The sequence below is a fragment of the Cryptomeria japonica genome, chromosome 11, assembly GCF_030272615.1.
Source record: "Cryptomeria japonica chromosome 11, Sugi_1.0, whole genome shotgun sequence".
In the NCBI taxonomy this organism is placed as follows: domain Eukaryota; kingdom Viridiplantae; phylum Streptophyta; class Pinopsida; order Cupressales; family Cupressaceae; genus Cryptomeria; species Cryptomeria japonica.
Window position 1 is genome coordinate 519,814,646 of NC_081415.1, and position 16,386 is coordinate 519,831,031.

Below are 16,386 nucleotides of genomic sequence, written 5' to 3' on the forward strand. Positions count from 1 at the left end.
ACCTATTGTAATGTCTCTAACCGGACAAGGCTCCTAACAGAGTGGACTTCTAAAGAGTTCAAAAACAGCTTGTGGGTATTCATCCCCACCGTGGTTTTTCCCAGTTGGGTTTCCAAGTGAAAAATATGTGTGTCATGTGTGATGCTTTCCTATTGTCTATCAAACATATGATGGTTCTGTGTTTTATGCCTATCAATAAAACATGTTGAACTAGTTGTTATTATGATCTGATGATAGATTACTTGTTTATGCATAAAGGAGAAATGGTAGGGTAGTCATGAGTTGAGTGAAAAACTAAATGAGTAACCGGTTAATGCTTGTCTCAGTCATTCTTAGCTTTATCGGTTGCACTCTGTTTCAAATCAGTGTCACTGTTTGCCAGTCAGACCGGTTTAGGACTGTGTTTTTGTCTGTACTGATTCACCCCCCCCCCCTCTCAATACCGGGTTAGTACTATAAGTTCATCATTGAGTTATCAATTGGTATCAGAGCATCCTTTAGGTCCTCTGTGCTATAAGCTTAACCGCTTGAGGTAAAGATCCTAGTCTAATGATGAACAGGGAAGGTCCAAAGTTTAATAGAGAAAATTTTAGTATATGGAAAGACAAAATGAAGATATACATGAGAAGCATGGGTGCTCAACACTGGAGCTATGTTGAGACTGCCTATGTTGCTCCTACCGGTACCCTTACCGATGACCAAAAGAGAGAGATGTAGGAGAATGGGCAAGTCATGGAAGCCCTAATTAGTAGTTTATCTGACATTGAGTTTATTGATGTTCAGGATAAGGTAAATCCCAAAGAGGTATGGGATACTCTTGAAAATATCTATGGTGGTGATGAGCATGTAAAATAGGCTAAGGAAGAAAGCCTTTCAGGGAAGTTTGAAGATATGCAGATGGTTGAAGATGAGACCATTCAATAGTATGGAATAAGAATCAAAACCATTGTTGGAGATATCAAGAGTGCAGGCGGTAAAATAGAAGATGCCACTGTGGTAAGCAAAGTCCTGAGATCCCTATTTCCGGTCTATGCAATAAGGGTTGCTACTATTCAAGAGCTGAGATCAATAGACAAGACTAAGGTATCCCTGGACTCCATCATAGCAAAGTTGACAGCCTATGAGCTAAATAGTTTCGATGACAGTGTTGAAAAGACTGAATCAACTTTTAAAGCTTCTGCAGTACCATCCAGAAAAGGAAAAGAAGCTAGCACTAGTGGTGAACCAAGACAAGGTAGAGAAATGGATGATGAGGAGATTTTGATGGCATTTGAAGCTCTCCTTTTGAGGAAACTTCCTAAAGGAACCAACAAATACAGAGGTAAGCTACCTTTGAAATGCTTTTCTTGTAACTGGATAGGACATATTGCTGTAAACTGTCCTAATGGCAACAACAAGGACAAACCAGAAAGGTTCAAGAAATTCAAAGGAGGAAACCGGAGAAACTGCTTTATGGCAGTTGATGAAGGTGTCACAGATGAAGAATCAGAGGATGAAGAAAATGAAGATATTGTGTTTGTTGTTGTCAAGGAAGATGTGTCAGACAAGAAGGATCTTGTCTCCTGGTTTGATAATTCCAATGAGTGGATCATTGATAGTGGTTGTTCTCACCATATGACTGGTGACCAGAGCAAGTTTCTATCCTTGGAGGAGTATGATGGTGGTGTGGTTTGCTTTGGCAATGATGCACCATGCATGGTCAAAGGCAGAGGGTCCATCTCTCTGAATGGAAAGAGTAGTGCTAACAATGTGTATTGGGCTGATGGTCTTAGACACAACCTTATGAGTGTTGCCCAGTTGAATGACAGTGGCCTCACTTTGGAATTCAAGAATGGAGTTTGCAGAATCAAAGGAAAGAATGGTGAATTGGTGGCCACCGGCATGCAGACCAAAGGTAGCCTATTTCATTTGAATGCAAATATAAGTACATGTCTTATGGCTAAATTTGATGATAGCTGGATATGGCATAGGAGACTCTTCCATGTAAAATTTGATACCATTGTGAAGGCTAGTAAGATCAAGGCAGTTAGAGGGTTGCCGGTGCTAAGCAAACCAGACAATACCTTGTGCAGAGAGTGTCAATTAGGGAAAATGTCTTCCTCAACCTTTAAAGGTAAATATTTCACTGCTGACAACTTGCTTGATCTTGTGCATACTAATTTGTGTGGTCCTATGAAAACTAGAAGTGTGCAGGGTGATAGGTACTTCATGATTCTCCCTGATGACTGCTCAAGAATGATGTGGGTCACATTCTTGAAAGACAAGTCTGAAGCCTTTATAAGGTTCAAAGCTTTTAGAGCATTAGTGGAGAAGGAAAGTGGTAAAAGGATCAAGTGCTTGAGAACTGATAAGGAGGGGAATTCACTTCCGGTGAATTCAACAAGTACTGTGAAGAACATGGCATCAAGAGGCAATTGTCTGCCCCTTGGACTCCACAACAGAATGGCCTAGCAGAGAGAAATAACTAGACTGTGGTTGAAGCAGGTAGAACCATGTTGATTCAAGGAAAGGTATCTCACACCTTTTGGAGAGAAGCGGTGAGCACTGTAGTCTACACAATGAACTGGGTACTCATCAACAAAGGTAAGGATAAAACTACTTATGAGTATTGGACCGGTAAGACACCCGTGGTTAGCTACTTTAAAGTGTTTGGTAGCAAATGTTACATCAAGAGGAGTGAACACCAGAGCAAATTTGATGCAAAATGTGATGAGGGAATATTCCTAAGATATTCCACCAAGAGCAAATCTCTCAAGTGTTTCAACAACAAGACTCAGAGAATTATGGAAAGCATCAATATAAGAGTTGATGAAACCTCTGAGAAAACTGAGGAAACCGGCAGTGAGCAAGCAGTAAACGAACCGGTTGCAACCTTCTAGGAACCGGTAGACAGCCAACCAAGTACCAATAACAATGTTCCTACACCAGCAAATGTAGATGTTGATACTGATACAGATGAGGATGAAGAAGAAAAGCAAGAGGAATCTATCAATACCATTCCTTGGTATGTCAAGCTGAATCATGATCCTAAGCAAATCATAGGAGATAAGGATGCAAGAATCCTTACAAGAAGAAAGGTCAGAGAAAACTCATGTATGATCTCTTAATTTGAGCCTAAAACATTCAAAGAGGCACATAAAGATGAAGACTGGATCAAGGCAATGGAAGAGGAACTTGACCAGATAGAGAAAAGTGGTAGATGGTCTTTGGTACCCAGACCGGAGCATAAAAATGTCATTGGTACCAAATGGGTCTTCAGAAATAAGCTAAATGAGGATGGTACAGTGATTAGAAACAAAGCCAGATTGGTATGCAAAGGATATGCTCAAGAAGAAGGAGAAGACTATAAAGAAACCTTTGCTCTTGTAGCCAGATTGGAAGGGGTCCGTATGCTTCTTGCATATGTAGCTTTTAAAGGTTTCAAAGTATATCAAATGGATGTAAAATCTACATTCCTAAATGGTGTACTTGAAGAGGAGGTGTATATTGAGCAACCAGATGGGTTTGCCCTATCTGAAGACAGTGACATGGTATGTAGGCTACATAAAGCCTTATATGGACTAAAGCAGGCACCTAGGGCATAGTATGAACATCTGTATTCCCATCTTGTGAAGATTAGATTTGAGAGAACAAATGAAGATAGTAATATCTACTTGAAGTATAAAGGAGATCAGATCCTGATCTATGAGGTATTTGTTGATGACATTATCTTTGGTGGAGATGACAAGATGAGTCATGAGTTTGCAGATGAGATGAAGAAAGAATTTGAAATGTCACTCATAGGGGAGATTAAATTCTTCATTGGACTGCAGATCTAGCAGATGAAGGATGTAATCTTTATCACTCAGTCCAAGTATGTCAAAGAGGTGTTGAAGACCTTTGGCATGGAAGATAGCAAACTGGTTGGTACACCGATGGTGACCGGTTGTAAACTATCCAAAGAGGATGACTCAGCATTGGTTGATGAGAAGGAATACTGATCAATGATTGGTAAATTGCATTATGTAGTGCATAGCAGACCGGATATTGCACATGTAGTTGGCATTACTGCAAGGTTCCAAAAAATCCCAAGAGAATTTCACTTGGTTGCAGTCAAGCGGATTCTTAGGTATCTTAAGGGAACTATTGAGTATGGATTGTGGTATCCTTATAGCAAGGATTTCAACTTGAAAGTATTCACAGATGTTGATTGGGCTGGTAATGTAGATGACTGGAAGAGCACAACCGGTGGTGCATTCTTTCTTGGTGGTAGACTAGTCTCATGAATGAGTAAGAAGCAGAGTTGTATCTCTCAGTCTACAGCAGAAGCAGAGTATGTTGCAACTTTCATGAACTGCACTCAGACAATTTGGATGAAGCATGTATTGAATGGCTTCAAAGTTCCTATATCTAAACCGGTAAGTATATTTTGTGGCAATACTAGTGCAATTAATATCTCCAAGAATCCAGTTTTACATTCTAGAACCAAGCACTTTGAGCTTAAGTATCATTTCTTAAGGGAAAAGGTTCAGAACAAAGAGATTGCACTAGAACATGTTTCCAGTAAGGAGCAGTTAGTAGACATATTCACCAAGCCTCTCCCAAAGACTACATTTATGTACTTAAGAGGTGAATTAGGGGTGTTTCCCCTTCAGGAGGTAAACTTAAAGCATATGCTCCACATCAGTCAGGTATTGCATAGTCAAATTTATTTTGGATTGATGTGTTGAAGGATGCTACTCCACAGGGGGAGCAACATAATGGAGCAGGGCAGCTTGTGCCTCCACTTTGACATTGTTGTCAAAGGGGGAGAAGATGTGAAGTGGAGAAGATATCTGCAGAAATTGGGGGAGAAGATGTGAAGCGGAGAGATATCTTTGTATATTGCCATCAATGCCAAAGGGGGAGATTGTTGGCATTATGTGAAACAGTATGAGGACATAATGACATTGTATGTTGTCATTGATGTCAATATGTTGAAGAGGTGTGAACCGATATAACACTGTGAATCGACATTTGTGCCAAAGTGAATCGGTGTCCTTGTTCAAGGTGAACCGACATATGGTTATGGGAACCGACACATGGAAGTGTTGTATGACTACTGGTTGGTCGTCTCAACTTCAGGGTTTCTGGTTGAAGTGCTTCAAGCCTGTGTGGCTCAACCAGTGACATTGTGTGATGAGTTAGCATTGTAACGAAGAACAGATCATGTTGCCACATCAACCTTGTGCGCGTGAAGGATCTTGCATGAAGGAGATTGTTCCTATCTACCTCAGGAATGTGCGAAGTCTGTAAAATGGTGATAACATGTGGTGAAAATGGACGATGGAGAATGTCTTGATATTGGATCAAGACTGGTTTAATTAATGCAGTGTTCTCAATGGTCAGGATTGAACTATTTGAGTTCCTTAACCTAACAGGTTCGGGGTTTAGGGTTTATGCTACCGACCTATCTATTTTCCTATAAGGTCGATGTTGTATTTCTTTTCGAGGTTGTTGGCAAAAGTTGTGTGTGTGTATCCAAGAGAAGGGATACATGATTCTTGCCAGACCAAAATGAGAGAAATGATACCTGCAGAGTGTAAGTGCAGAAGGTGAAGAGGAGCTTAAGCGGATCTACATTGGCATTGAGTGTTGTTACCAGATCATTGTAAAACCTGTTGATCTCTAACCACCTCAACAATTGGAAAATTCCTTAACAGGGTAGCCTTAACCGGCTTGCTGTAAATCCTTTAACAGGGTAATTCAAAGCTATTGAGTTCGAAATCCTTTAGCTATTGAGTTCTTGAAATCCTCTAACAAGGTAACCTTTAACAGGGTTTAACCCTTAACTAGGTATTGTAGCCATCCCTTAAAGGCGTGATCTCTAACAGGATCGGTTCCTAGCAGAACCTATTGTAATGTCTTTAATCGGACAAGGCTCCTAACAGAGCGGACTTCTAAAGAGTTCGAAAATAGCTTGTGGGTATTCATCCCCACCGTGGTTTTTCCCAGTTGGGTTTCCACGTGAAAAATATGTGTGTCATGTGTGATGCTTTTATCTTGTAATGCTTTCCTATTGTCTGTCAAGCATATGATGGTTCTGTTTTTTATGCCTGTCAATAAAACATGTTGAACTAGTTGTTATTATGATTTGATGATAGATTACCTGTTTATGCATAAGGTAGAAATGGTAGGGTAGTCTTGAGTTGAGTGAAAAAATAAATGAGTAACCGGTTAATGCTTGTCTCAGTCATTCTTAGCTTTAACGGTTGCACTCTATTTCAAATTGGTGTCACTGTTTGCTAGTCATTTCAAGTGTTTGCTATCAGACCGGTTTAGGACTGTATTTTTGTTTGTACTGATTCACCCCCCCCCCCTCTCAACACTAGGTTAGTACTATCAGTTCATCATTGAGTTATCAATATTATTTAGTTTTATTCTTCTCTTTGTTGGGGACTTCCCCTACTAGAGAGGAAAAAAATCTCATTGTGAAGTATAATCCTTCTCTAGTTTCTAATGTGATGAATGATTCATTGATAAGACCTATATCTTTGGTTGAGTTAGAAGAGATCATATTTTAGATGAAGGGGGAAGCCCTAGGTCCATATGGATTTTCTATAGAATTTTATTAGGAATTCTGGAAGATTATCAAACTCCATCTTTTGGAGGTTGTGTAGGAATTGCAAGAGAACAAACAGATGTTAAGACCCATGAATACTACTTTTCTTTCTATCATCCCCAAAAGAGAAGGAGCTAATTCTTTGGGTCTCTTTAGACCAATTTCCCTATGCAATTTGGTCTACAAAATTATAACTAATTTGATAGCTTAATGACTCAAGTTGTGGCTTAGCAATTTGATCTTTGAGGAGTAAGGTGGCTTTGTTGTTGGTAGAAAAATTCTAGATGGGATAGTTATTGCAATTGAAGTTATTCATTCCATGGTGACTTATAAAGAGAAGGCAATGTTCGTCAAGTTAGACATGGCCAAGGCCTATGACCATGCTAAATTGGTATTCTTGTATAATTTTTTAGGACTTTTGGGTTTGGTAGTTACTGGATTGAGTGGGTCATGAGTTTGTTACTTCTTTCTTATTTCTTATCAATAACGAACCCTTTGAAATTTTTGGATCATCTAGGGGTCTTTGACAAGGTTACCCCCTTTCTCCCTATTTGTTAATCTTAATGGTTGAAGGTTTAGGGAGATTCATTAAGTCTCATATGAGACAAGGTTTCATCCATGGATGGATTTGGGGTAGCACGCCTCTTGTTGGCAAGAGACACTGTTCTGGTGATGATTGGTGCATGATAGATGTTTAAGGGTTTTCATTGATGGCAACTTAGTTCACAGATCACATCCGGTGTACATAGAATTGGTTTATCGGAAGACATTTTATTCACAAGCATAAGTCTGGAAGGTGGAACATAATTACTCGTAGAGCATGAGATCATGGTACACATCTTGATTTCAGTGATATATTTTGGGTTGCAGTGATCAAGGTAGTTGGTTCAAGGTTTGAGACAAATTATCTCATGATCCTGATATCCGATGTTGAATTGTGTGCAAGTTTAGAGCTCAGGTATTTGGTAATTTAGTTAGGGCAGAGCTATTTTGGAGTAACATGTGTTGCAGATTTTTTGGGATAATTATGGTGATTAGTATAGTGTTTGATATGATTGGGCCAACTTATGGGAAGCATTTTACCATCTTGTTTTGGTTTGCATTTGGATTTGTGATCCAATTGAGAGGACTTGGTGGAATACGTTTCATGTTGCGTGTTATATAGTTTTGGGAAACCGACTTAGTAAATGATTACTTTTGATGATGCAGATATATAAGATTGACTTGGTTAATCATTTTGGTGTGTGTGATAAGAAAAGGAAGTCTGTGTTAGTGAATTTGTAAGTTTGGTGAAGATTTTATTGCTTTGGTATGTGACAGAGCAGTATTACAGAGCAGAATGAAAAATCAGTTGCAGGAGACAATTAGAGCCTAACCAGAACTGTATTTTGGCATAGTTAGATGCTACACTTCAGTTTAATTAACATTATAATCCTTTTCTATTATCTTGTAAGGCAGTGAGCCTTCCTTCGGGTTGTAGCCCTTTTGTAATTGAGCAGTGAGCTCTAGGCAATGAGCCTTAATGCAAGTGCATTCCACTTTTTGTAATATTATTCTACTACTGGCCATAGTATAATAATATTTTGGGTACTCAATCCCACCGTGGTTTTTCCCTTTCTGGGTTTCCATGTAAAAAGCTTGGTGTTATGGTTGTGTGGTTGTTTATTTTCTCATGGATTCGATTACTTTGATTACTTTCTCATGGATTCGATGGTTTAAGAATCATCTTGATAAGTTTGCTAATTATAAAACACTGATTCACCCCCCCTCTTAGTGCTCATTGATTCCAACAATTGGTATAAGATCCTTGTGCCTCGGAAGAAGCCTAACAACTTGAGGAAGATCTGGAATATTGAATCAATGGACTCCTGTTTGTAGAGATAGCTTAGTGTGGCACTTGAAGATCTTGATGCAGCAAGAAAAGAAGTTTCCTGAAAAGAAACCTGAATGCAGTTGAAGATTTCATTATGACATTAAAAGATAAAGTAATCACTTCAAGAGAGAAGAGAAAGGAATTGATGGATAAGTTGAAGGAGAAAGAAGAACAAAACATCGATAATCAAACCCTACAAGACAAGACAAATGAATGTGAGAAGCTGGCTAGGGAGAATGCAGTTTTGAAGAATGAAATGCAATCTATTATCATGAAGCTGACTAAGGAGATTGAAGACCAGAAGAAGAATGAAGAAACCCTAACTCAATCACTGAAGGACAGATCTAATGAATGTTGTAGATTGACACATGAGAATGATTGGCTAAATCTTGAACTAGTACAAACAGAATGATGGACAAGAACTTGAAAGATGGATCATAATTCTGAGAGATGAGCTGATTACTACTAATGAGTACAAAGAAAAATTTCTCAGCTCAGTTGGATGAGATGCTGGAAAGTTAGAGACATGGAAAAGGCATGTGAGGACTTGGATTTGATAAAGGAGAATCCTTTGGTTCTAGCCAAAGCAATCATCAGCAAAATAACAAGAGACCTTCGGTAAGATAGCCTAAGGCCTACAAATTCAATGGTAAATGTTTTATTTATGGTAAATTCGGTCATATAGAAAGTCAATGCAGAAGTAGGATGAATAATGGAATGATGAATAAAGTGATGAATAATGGTCCTACCTTTACCAGTCAATGTTTCATATGCAACAATTTTGGTCACAAGTCAAACATGCACAAAACGATGATAAATAACTTTCAAAATAGTAGATGTTATGCTTGTGGTATGTTTGGGCATATTTCTAACCAATGCAGGATGAGGTCAAATCAAATGAACTTTGGGCCTATGCAAAGAAGTGTTGTTTGTCATGCATGCAACAAACCTGGTCATATTGCAAGATATTGCAAAAGCAAGAATGCTCCGGTAGACAAGAATGAATCAGATGAAAAAGACAAAGCTAAGGTGGAAGAGATCATAGATCGACATAAGAAGACATGGGTAAAGAAAGAAGATTCTAATGTTCAAAATGGCTCCACACCTGATTCCAGTGTAGGAACCTCATTTGGTAACTAAGGAATTTTGGCCTTAGGGGGAGATTATCAAGCAAATCTTTAAAACCCCCTTTTAGAGATCTATAACCGGTCGAGGATGGTTACAAATGATGGAGATTAGTTTTCTTGATGTTGTCCATAAGATTTCATGGTGGTTTGATGATGCGGTGAATGAATTCATGAAAAATAGTGTATCTGGAAGTAATTAGGGTTGTGCATTTATTACAACTTAAAATTAGGTTTTTAGTGGATAAAAAGGCATCTCAATAGCTCATTCTTCACAATGCAAACAAGAGAGAAGAGCAGAGAAACAAAGTGAAAGAGTTTTAGCAGCTAAATCCGAGCTTGAAGCAATCTATTAGCAATTTCTTGCACCTGGTTGAGAATCAAAAGGTATTTTCCATTTGTGAAGCTATCTTTTCATATCCGTATTTCGAAATGGCATTTGCATTTGCATATGGTGTTGTGACTCCATTCATGGTCAAAATTTCTAAGAGGGCAAGGCTCGTGTTCAAGAGGTGCCCATGAAAATCCACTGAGGATGATCTAGAAGGTGCATTTTCTTCTGTCCCATATGGTGTACTTCATTACGAAGATATTAGGGCATATATCCATTACAACATTAAGGAGCTTGGGAATGCAGACATGCCTTCACTTTACGCCAAGCACATGATGGATAGTATGAGAAATTTGAAGCCGAAATACAAGTCACTACGCGATAAGGGTTTCATTCAATTTATTCACTTCCCGATGTTTGAAGAACTTGAATGGGTCTATTACATTCTGAGCTGAATCCATGATGAATTCATATGGATGGACCAACCTCATAAGATTACCAAGAAAGCCATTGAAGCAGTTACCTATTTAAGTGTAACCAGTGAGGTCCCCGAATTGAGGAAAAATCAGAATACAACACTAACAAAGATTACCAGATCTCAGTTTGATAGCCGGTCGATGACTATTAATGATATTATAGAGAACGATGTTAGATTTGCCTCGATGGTGACTGGATATAAGGTATATCAATCAAGAAGACAAAATTATGTATCTAGCATGACCATATTTGCAACTTATGAGATTCTGAAGGAAGGCAAGAGGTATGATCTTTTCTCAGTGCTTCTCAGTGAGTTATTAAGCAACCTGAATAAGTTTAAGCAAGACAAGAAACATGTATTTAAGTTCAGCTCCTTGATTGTTTGCTTGGAATTGTATTTCCTAAATGAAATCCCCAGTATTGGAAAGATTCAGTGGGGATATGACAAACCGGTTGTTTAGATAAAGGAAGGATTGCAGGGTTTAGGTGACATTGTTGCTCAAAAATCTGCTTTGTGGGGATACTTCAAATCCTTTCAAGCTACAATGTACAGTAGGGAAAGGATCCCTTAATAAATTGTAGAGAAGTATGAGATTACTATCTATTTTATGGTTGATATGGACCAATGCCACATGGAGACAGTTGAGCCAAGAACTATATGGATAATGCCCATGGGGTATGAGGTGGATGCTACCACTCTTGATGCATATGCTCAACATTTGTTGACTCAATCGATAGATGATAAGAGAGGTTCAGAACTTGTCAAGAAAAAGACCTTTATTTGCACAAGAAGCTTATTGGACCTTCTAGGAAGAGGAAAGTAAGGAAAGAGGTACAGTAGCTAGCATAAAAGATGGGCATATCCAAGGAGGTTGAACAAAGGGAAAGAGAATATAATATTCTAAAGGAGGAAGACATGGAAAAACCAAAGAAGACCAAACTTGTTTCCACCCCTCTGAAGTAGGCCAAGCCCAAACAGTCTCAGTTCACACCTACTTTTGGTGTACAGAAGCCCATTCCTCCACCCAAATCACAATCAACATCATCAACTGATGGCACGGAGAAGAGGAAGAAGGAGAAACCTCAAAGAGTACACGTTATTGCCACTACTGAGGACATAGAAACATAGTCTGATGAAGTAGTGAGAGAGGTGAAAAAGACAATGACCTATGCTAGAGTGGTGAAGAAACCACAATCCAATGGAGTTCAACAATCCAAGAAACCAAGAGCAGAACCTAAATCATCCATTGAGGCCAGAGCGAGCAAGAAGCAAAAATATGAGATTGATTTCACTTTGAAATCTGGTAAGATTGAAGGAACATTTGAAATAGTACCCCCATTGACTTTGAATTAGTTAATTGATGAAATTCTTAAGGATGGGAATCTAAATAATGTATCAACATATTATGAAAATTTTGATCATAAGGATCAAAGGGTAGTTTAAGAAGCAATTGTATAATATATAGATGTCTATAGTAAGGCACTATTAGAATATGCATCTATGGTTCCTAAAGGCCTGTATGACATTTTGGATGCTAGAAGGCATACAACTAGCTTAGAAGTTGACAAAATAAAGGAGTATGTGCTAGTAAATCATCTTTAGTCATTTCTAGGGATGAAGTCACCAGATTATTGAAACTTGCCAAGGACAGATTTTGAAGCAAGAAAAGGGTGAATAAGCTTATGGTAGGGAAGAAAGATGAGGTGATAAAGGAAACTATTTTTTTTTTGGTAGATCAAAGGGTTGATGTGAATCCGAAAGAACCCACTCAAGACACATATGTTTCGTAAGTGAATATAGATGTCTCCGGTAAGAAAAAGGATTAGTCGTTTGAGAAAGCCACTCCTAAAGGATAGTCTAACGATCAAACTCCAGTTGATAATGTTGATGGAGAAAATGATACCTCCAGTGATGTTATACAGGAACCTTCGGTTATAGAAGTTGTGTCAGAAAAAGCAGCTGGGGAGATAGTGAATGTTGAGAAAGATAAAGATGATGGTGAGAAAGGTGGAAAAGGTAAGAGTGCAAAAGTTGCAGATAAGGAGAAAGGAGAGGAAAAGGCAGATCGGGCTCTGACAACAATGGCAAGAGACACTGGTGTTGTTAAAGGGAAACAAGTTGCTATTGAGTCATATGATTTTGGTCAAGGGCCGATTGACTTGAGTTCCTTATCTCCTATTCAAACACTTAAATTGGTAACTCTAGCTCAAAACAAAGCCAATGAGGACTTGCTTACGTCCTATTCTGCAGACAAGGAATTAATATCATTGGCAGGAGATATGTTGGCAAAAATCATGCCATCTTTCAAAATGGATACATCTGATCCCTCTAGTATGCTCAAGGGTTTGTTAAGTGTTGTTGGTTCTCATTTTGAGTCTTTAGAGAAGGCAACAAATGTCAAAGTTTTGAATCAATTCAATGAAATGAAGTTAAAGCAATTTTTGAAGATGATTGAAGATGATAGAGGTAGTCTAGTTACTCACTAAATAATATTCAAGATGAAATTGATGAAGGAGGTAATATATAAAAGTCATGTCTGATTTTGTCCAAGTTCACTATAGACATTGACAAGAAGATAAGAGAATGTGAAGATCGGCTAGCAGGCATATCACAGTCATACACACCATAATCTGCTTCGACTAGCAATTTTGAACCCCAAGTTTGGAGTATACTAAATAAAATCAAGAGTCTAAACCATGAAAAGGATAAAGTTTTGGGTAGAGTGTCCCAAGTGAGGGTTTTCATTACTACATAGATATATTCTTTGATGAGTAGCATGCAGGATGCACTAAACAAACCTTTTTCAACAAACAGATAGGGAGCAAAAATGCATGCCTATCTTTTTAGTGGGATGATAAGCATTTTGGAGAGATTGAAGAAGGCATGGGATAATCATTTGCTATCCCTTAGAACAATTTTTGCAGATATCTTCAAATTTTTGTGAGCAGTTGTACATACCCTTGTATATCAATTTTGGTGGATCATTTTTCTTTGGCATTGTTATCAAAGGGGGAGAGAGCAGAGTGAAAAATGGTGTGAATTATTAGGGGGAGCTTGTATAGTCTTTGTAAATTTGAAAATTTTGAAGTCTTGCATTATTGAGTGTATAATTCATTTTTTACAGTGTTGTCATCAATGCCAAAGGGAGAGATTGTTGGCAAGAGACACTGTTCTGGTGATTATTGGTGCATGATAGATGTTTAGGGGTTGTCATTGATGGCAACTCAGTTCACAAATCACATCCGGTGTAAATAGAATTGGTTTACCAGAAGATATTTTATTCACAAACATAAGTCTAGAAGGTGGAACACAATTAGCGGTAGAGCATGAGATCATGGTGCACATCTTGATTTTTGTGATGTATTTTGGGTTGCAGTGATCAAGGCAATTGGTTCAAGGTTCAAGATAGATTATCTCATGATCCTAATATCTGGTGTTGAATTGTGTGCAAGTTTAGAGCTCCGGTATCCAGTAATTTAGTTAGGGCAGAGCTATTTTGGAGTAACGTGTGTTGTGGATTTGTTGGGATAATTCTGGTGATCAGTATCATGTTTGAGATGATTGGGCCAACTTATGGGAAGCATTTTACCATCTTGTTTTAGTCATGTTGGTTAATGTATTTATCACCTAACTCTATATTCTCACGCCCACAAAGGTGACAAATGTAACCATAGTTGGACCAGTCTGAACAAACTATCTACTGAATAATTCTTTGCTTATTTTACAAGGTGGCAACTACCTTCAAATGATATTCAATGAATAGGATTTAACTGAAATGTTTTTAACTAGAAAGCAAATAAGGAAAGATATTTTTGTTGGCAATTGGAGGAATTGATTATGTGTTGCATTGATGTTTTGTCATTGATGGCAACACCAACTATTTTGGTTGTTTATCGGCTTCCAGTAGGTTCTGGTAGAGTGGTTGGTTTATGATATTGATTTGGTATCCTTTGGTATGCTTTGGCTTGCAGGTTTGGTTTGGATCTGTCATTCATGCTATTCAAATGGGTATCACAATTAGTTGGTTCAGGATTTGATGACTCGGGAGCTATCATTTGTTCTAGTAAGCCTTTCGATCACTGATAAGGGTTCTATCGGTAGAGCTTTGTTGAAGACCTTTTGATGCACGTGATAAGTGGTGTTGGCACAACTTCTAGATGGCTTTTGGGATGATGTTGGTTATCTTGTTCGTGTTCCTGTTGATTGGTGGTCTTGGATTTGGGTCCATACCTAATGCTATCTTATTCGGCTAGGTTATGGACCGGTTTATGTAATGTGTTGGTGGATGATCCCGATGCGTTACCGATTGGGTTTATTGATTGGATTATGTTGTTTCGATCTCAGGCCGACTTGGTTGATCATTAGATTGTGAGTTTAAGTTATGAGTTTATTGTATTATCTTTTAGGTGGCTGACACCTAATTGTTTAGGTCCCAGGTTGGTATAAATATGATGTAAGATCTCTTTGTAGATCAAGGGGATTATGATTATGGGATTAGTTGTGTGTGAATAAAGTTGTAATCATATGCAGAGGTTTTTGGTTGATCATAGGTGATCGAATTGGGTTGGTGAAAGAGGTTTAAGATCTCTGGTACTGAGCTTAACTGGAACTGTACTCAGGTATAGGAGATGTTATTCTTGCAGTTCATTCTTCTTCTGGATTGTAGTCTAGATTTATTTTGTAGTTAGTGAGGCTCCTTTTGTGATGAGCACTATGCTCTAGGGTGTTGGTCTTCCTATATGTGCAGGCCCCTCTTATTGTAATCACAAACTTACTGCAGAAGTATTATCTAACTGTGGGTAGGCTTCCCACCGTGTTTTTTCCCTTTACCAGGTTTTCCACATACAAATATTGGTGTTATCTTTTCTGGATGGTTGGTAAATGTTCTGTAGTTTTTATTTGTGCTTAATTATTATATCTGTTATTCTGGTATTTGGTTTATGTATTCCAGTAATAAGGTTTTAATGCTTAAAGTTCTATAATCTGTTGATAACTGATTCATCCCCGTCCCTGCCCCTGCCCCCCCTCTTAGTTGTCCTCCAGTTATCTGAGTTGTCTAACAATTGGTATCAGAGCCTGGTCCTCTCTGCAGAAGCTTAACCACTTGAGGAAGACCCTATGGCATCTAATAGTGTAAGTTCATCGAGTTCATCTGCTGTTGTTTTCTGGAGAGAAATTCCTAGGCTTGATGGAACAAATTATAGAGTATGGAAGATTCAGATGGAGACTCGTCTGAGATGTCTTGACATGGAGATTTGGGAGATCACTGAGAATGGCCATACACCTCATAATATGACATTTGGAAATCCTCCTCTGGAAGGCTTGGATAAGGACATTGAAAATGATTGTAGAGATAAAGAAGCCCTTTTGTGTGCACTTTATGATCAGCAAATTATGGGATTATCCAACAAATCAACTGCGAAGGCTATATGGAATAAATTGGAGACTTTGAATGAAGTTGACCCTACTAGTAAAATTGCTAAACTTGATGGGTATTGTTCAACCTAACAATAAGAATAATAACTCTAGTTGAAGTCTCAACCCAATGTTTGGACATTCACTTGGTAAAGTCACTATTTCCATAACTAGTGTTCATTTGATTGTCAACCCAGGGATGCAATACTTGAAATGGGTCTGCACTATATATGCACTAAGTTCCTACAACAGCTACTCTGCATTACTACAACAACTAACATTATGCGGAAAAGATAAGCAAGAATTGAAATATTGAAAGGCTAAAGGAAAACTTCTGCATAAATTCATAAAAGCAATACTGGCTAAGTTCAATGCTGATAAACAGAAATTACTCCGTTTTGATTTGGCTGTACGAATAGTCAATGGATCTGTTTCCAGTGGCTGCAGGCATAGTCAATGAAAGAACGTCTACTGCAACTAAGGAAAGAAAACTAATCTTAACAAATCCACAGGAACACTCACCAAGTGCCCCCCCTTGGGTGAGTGATTCCAGGCTTCCCAAAAAACAACTCTAAATGCTTAGAA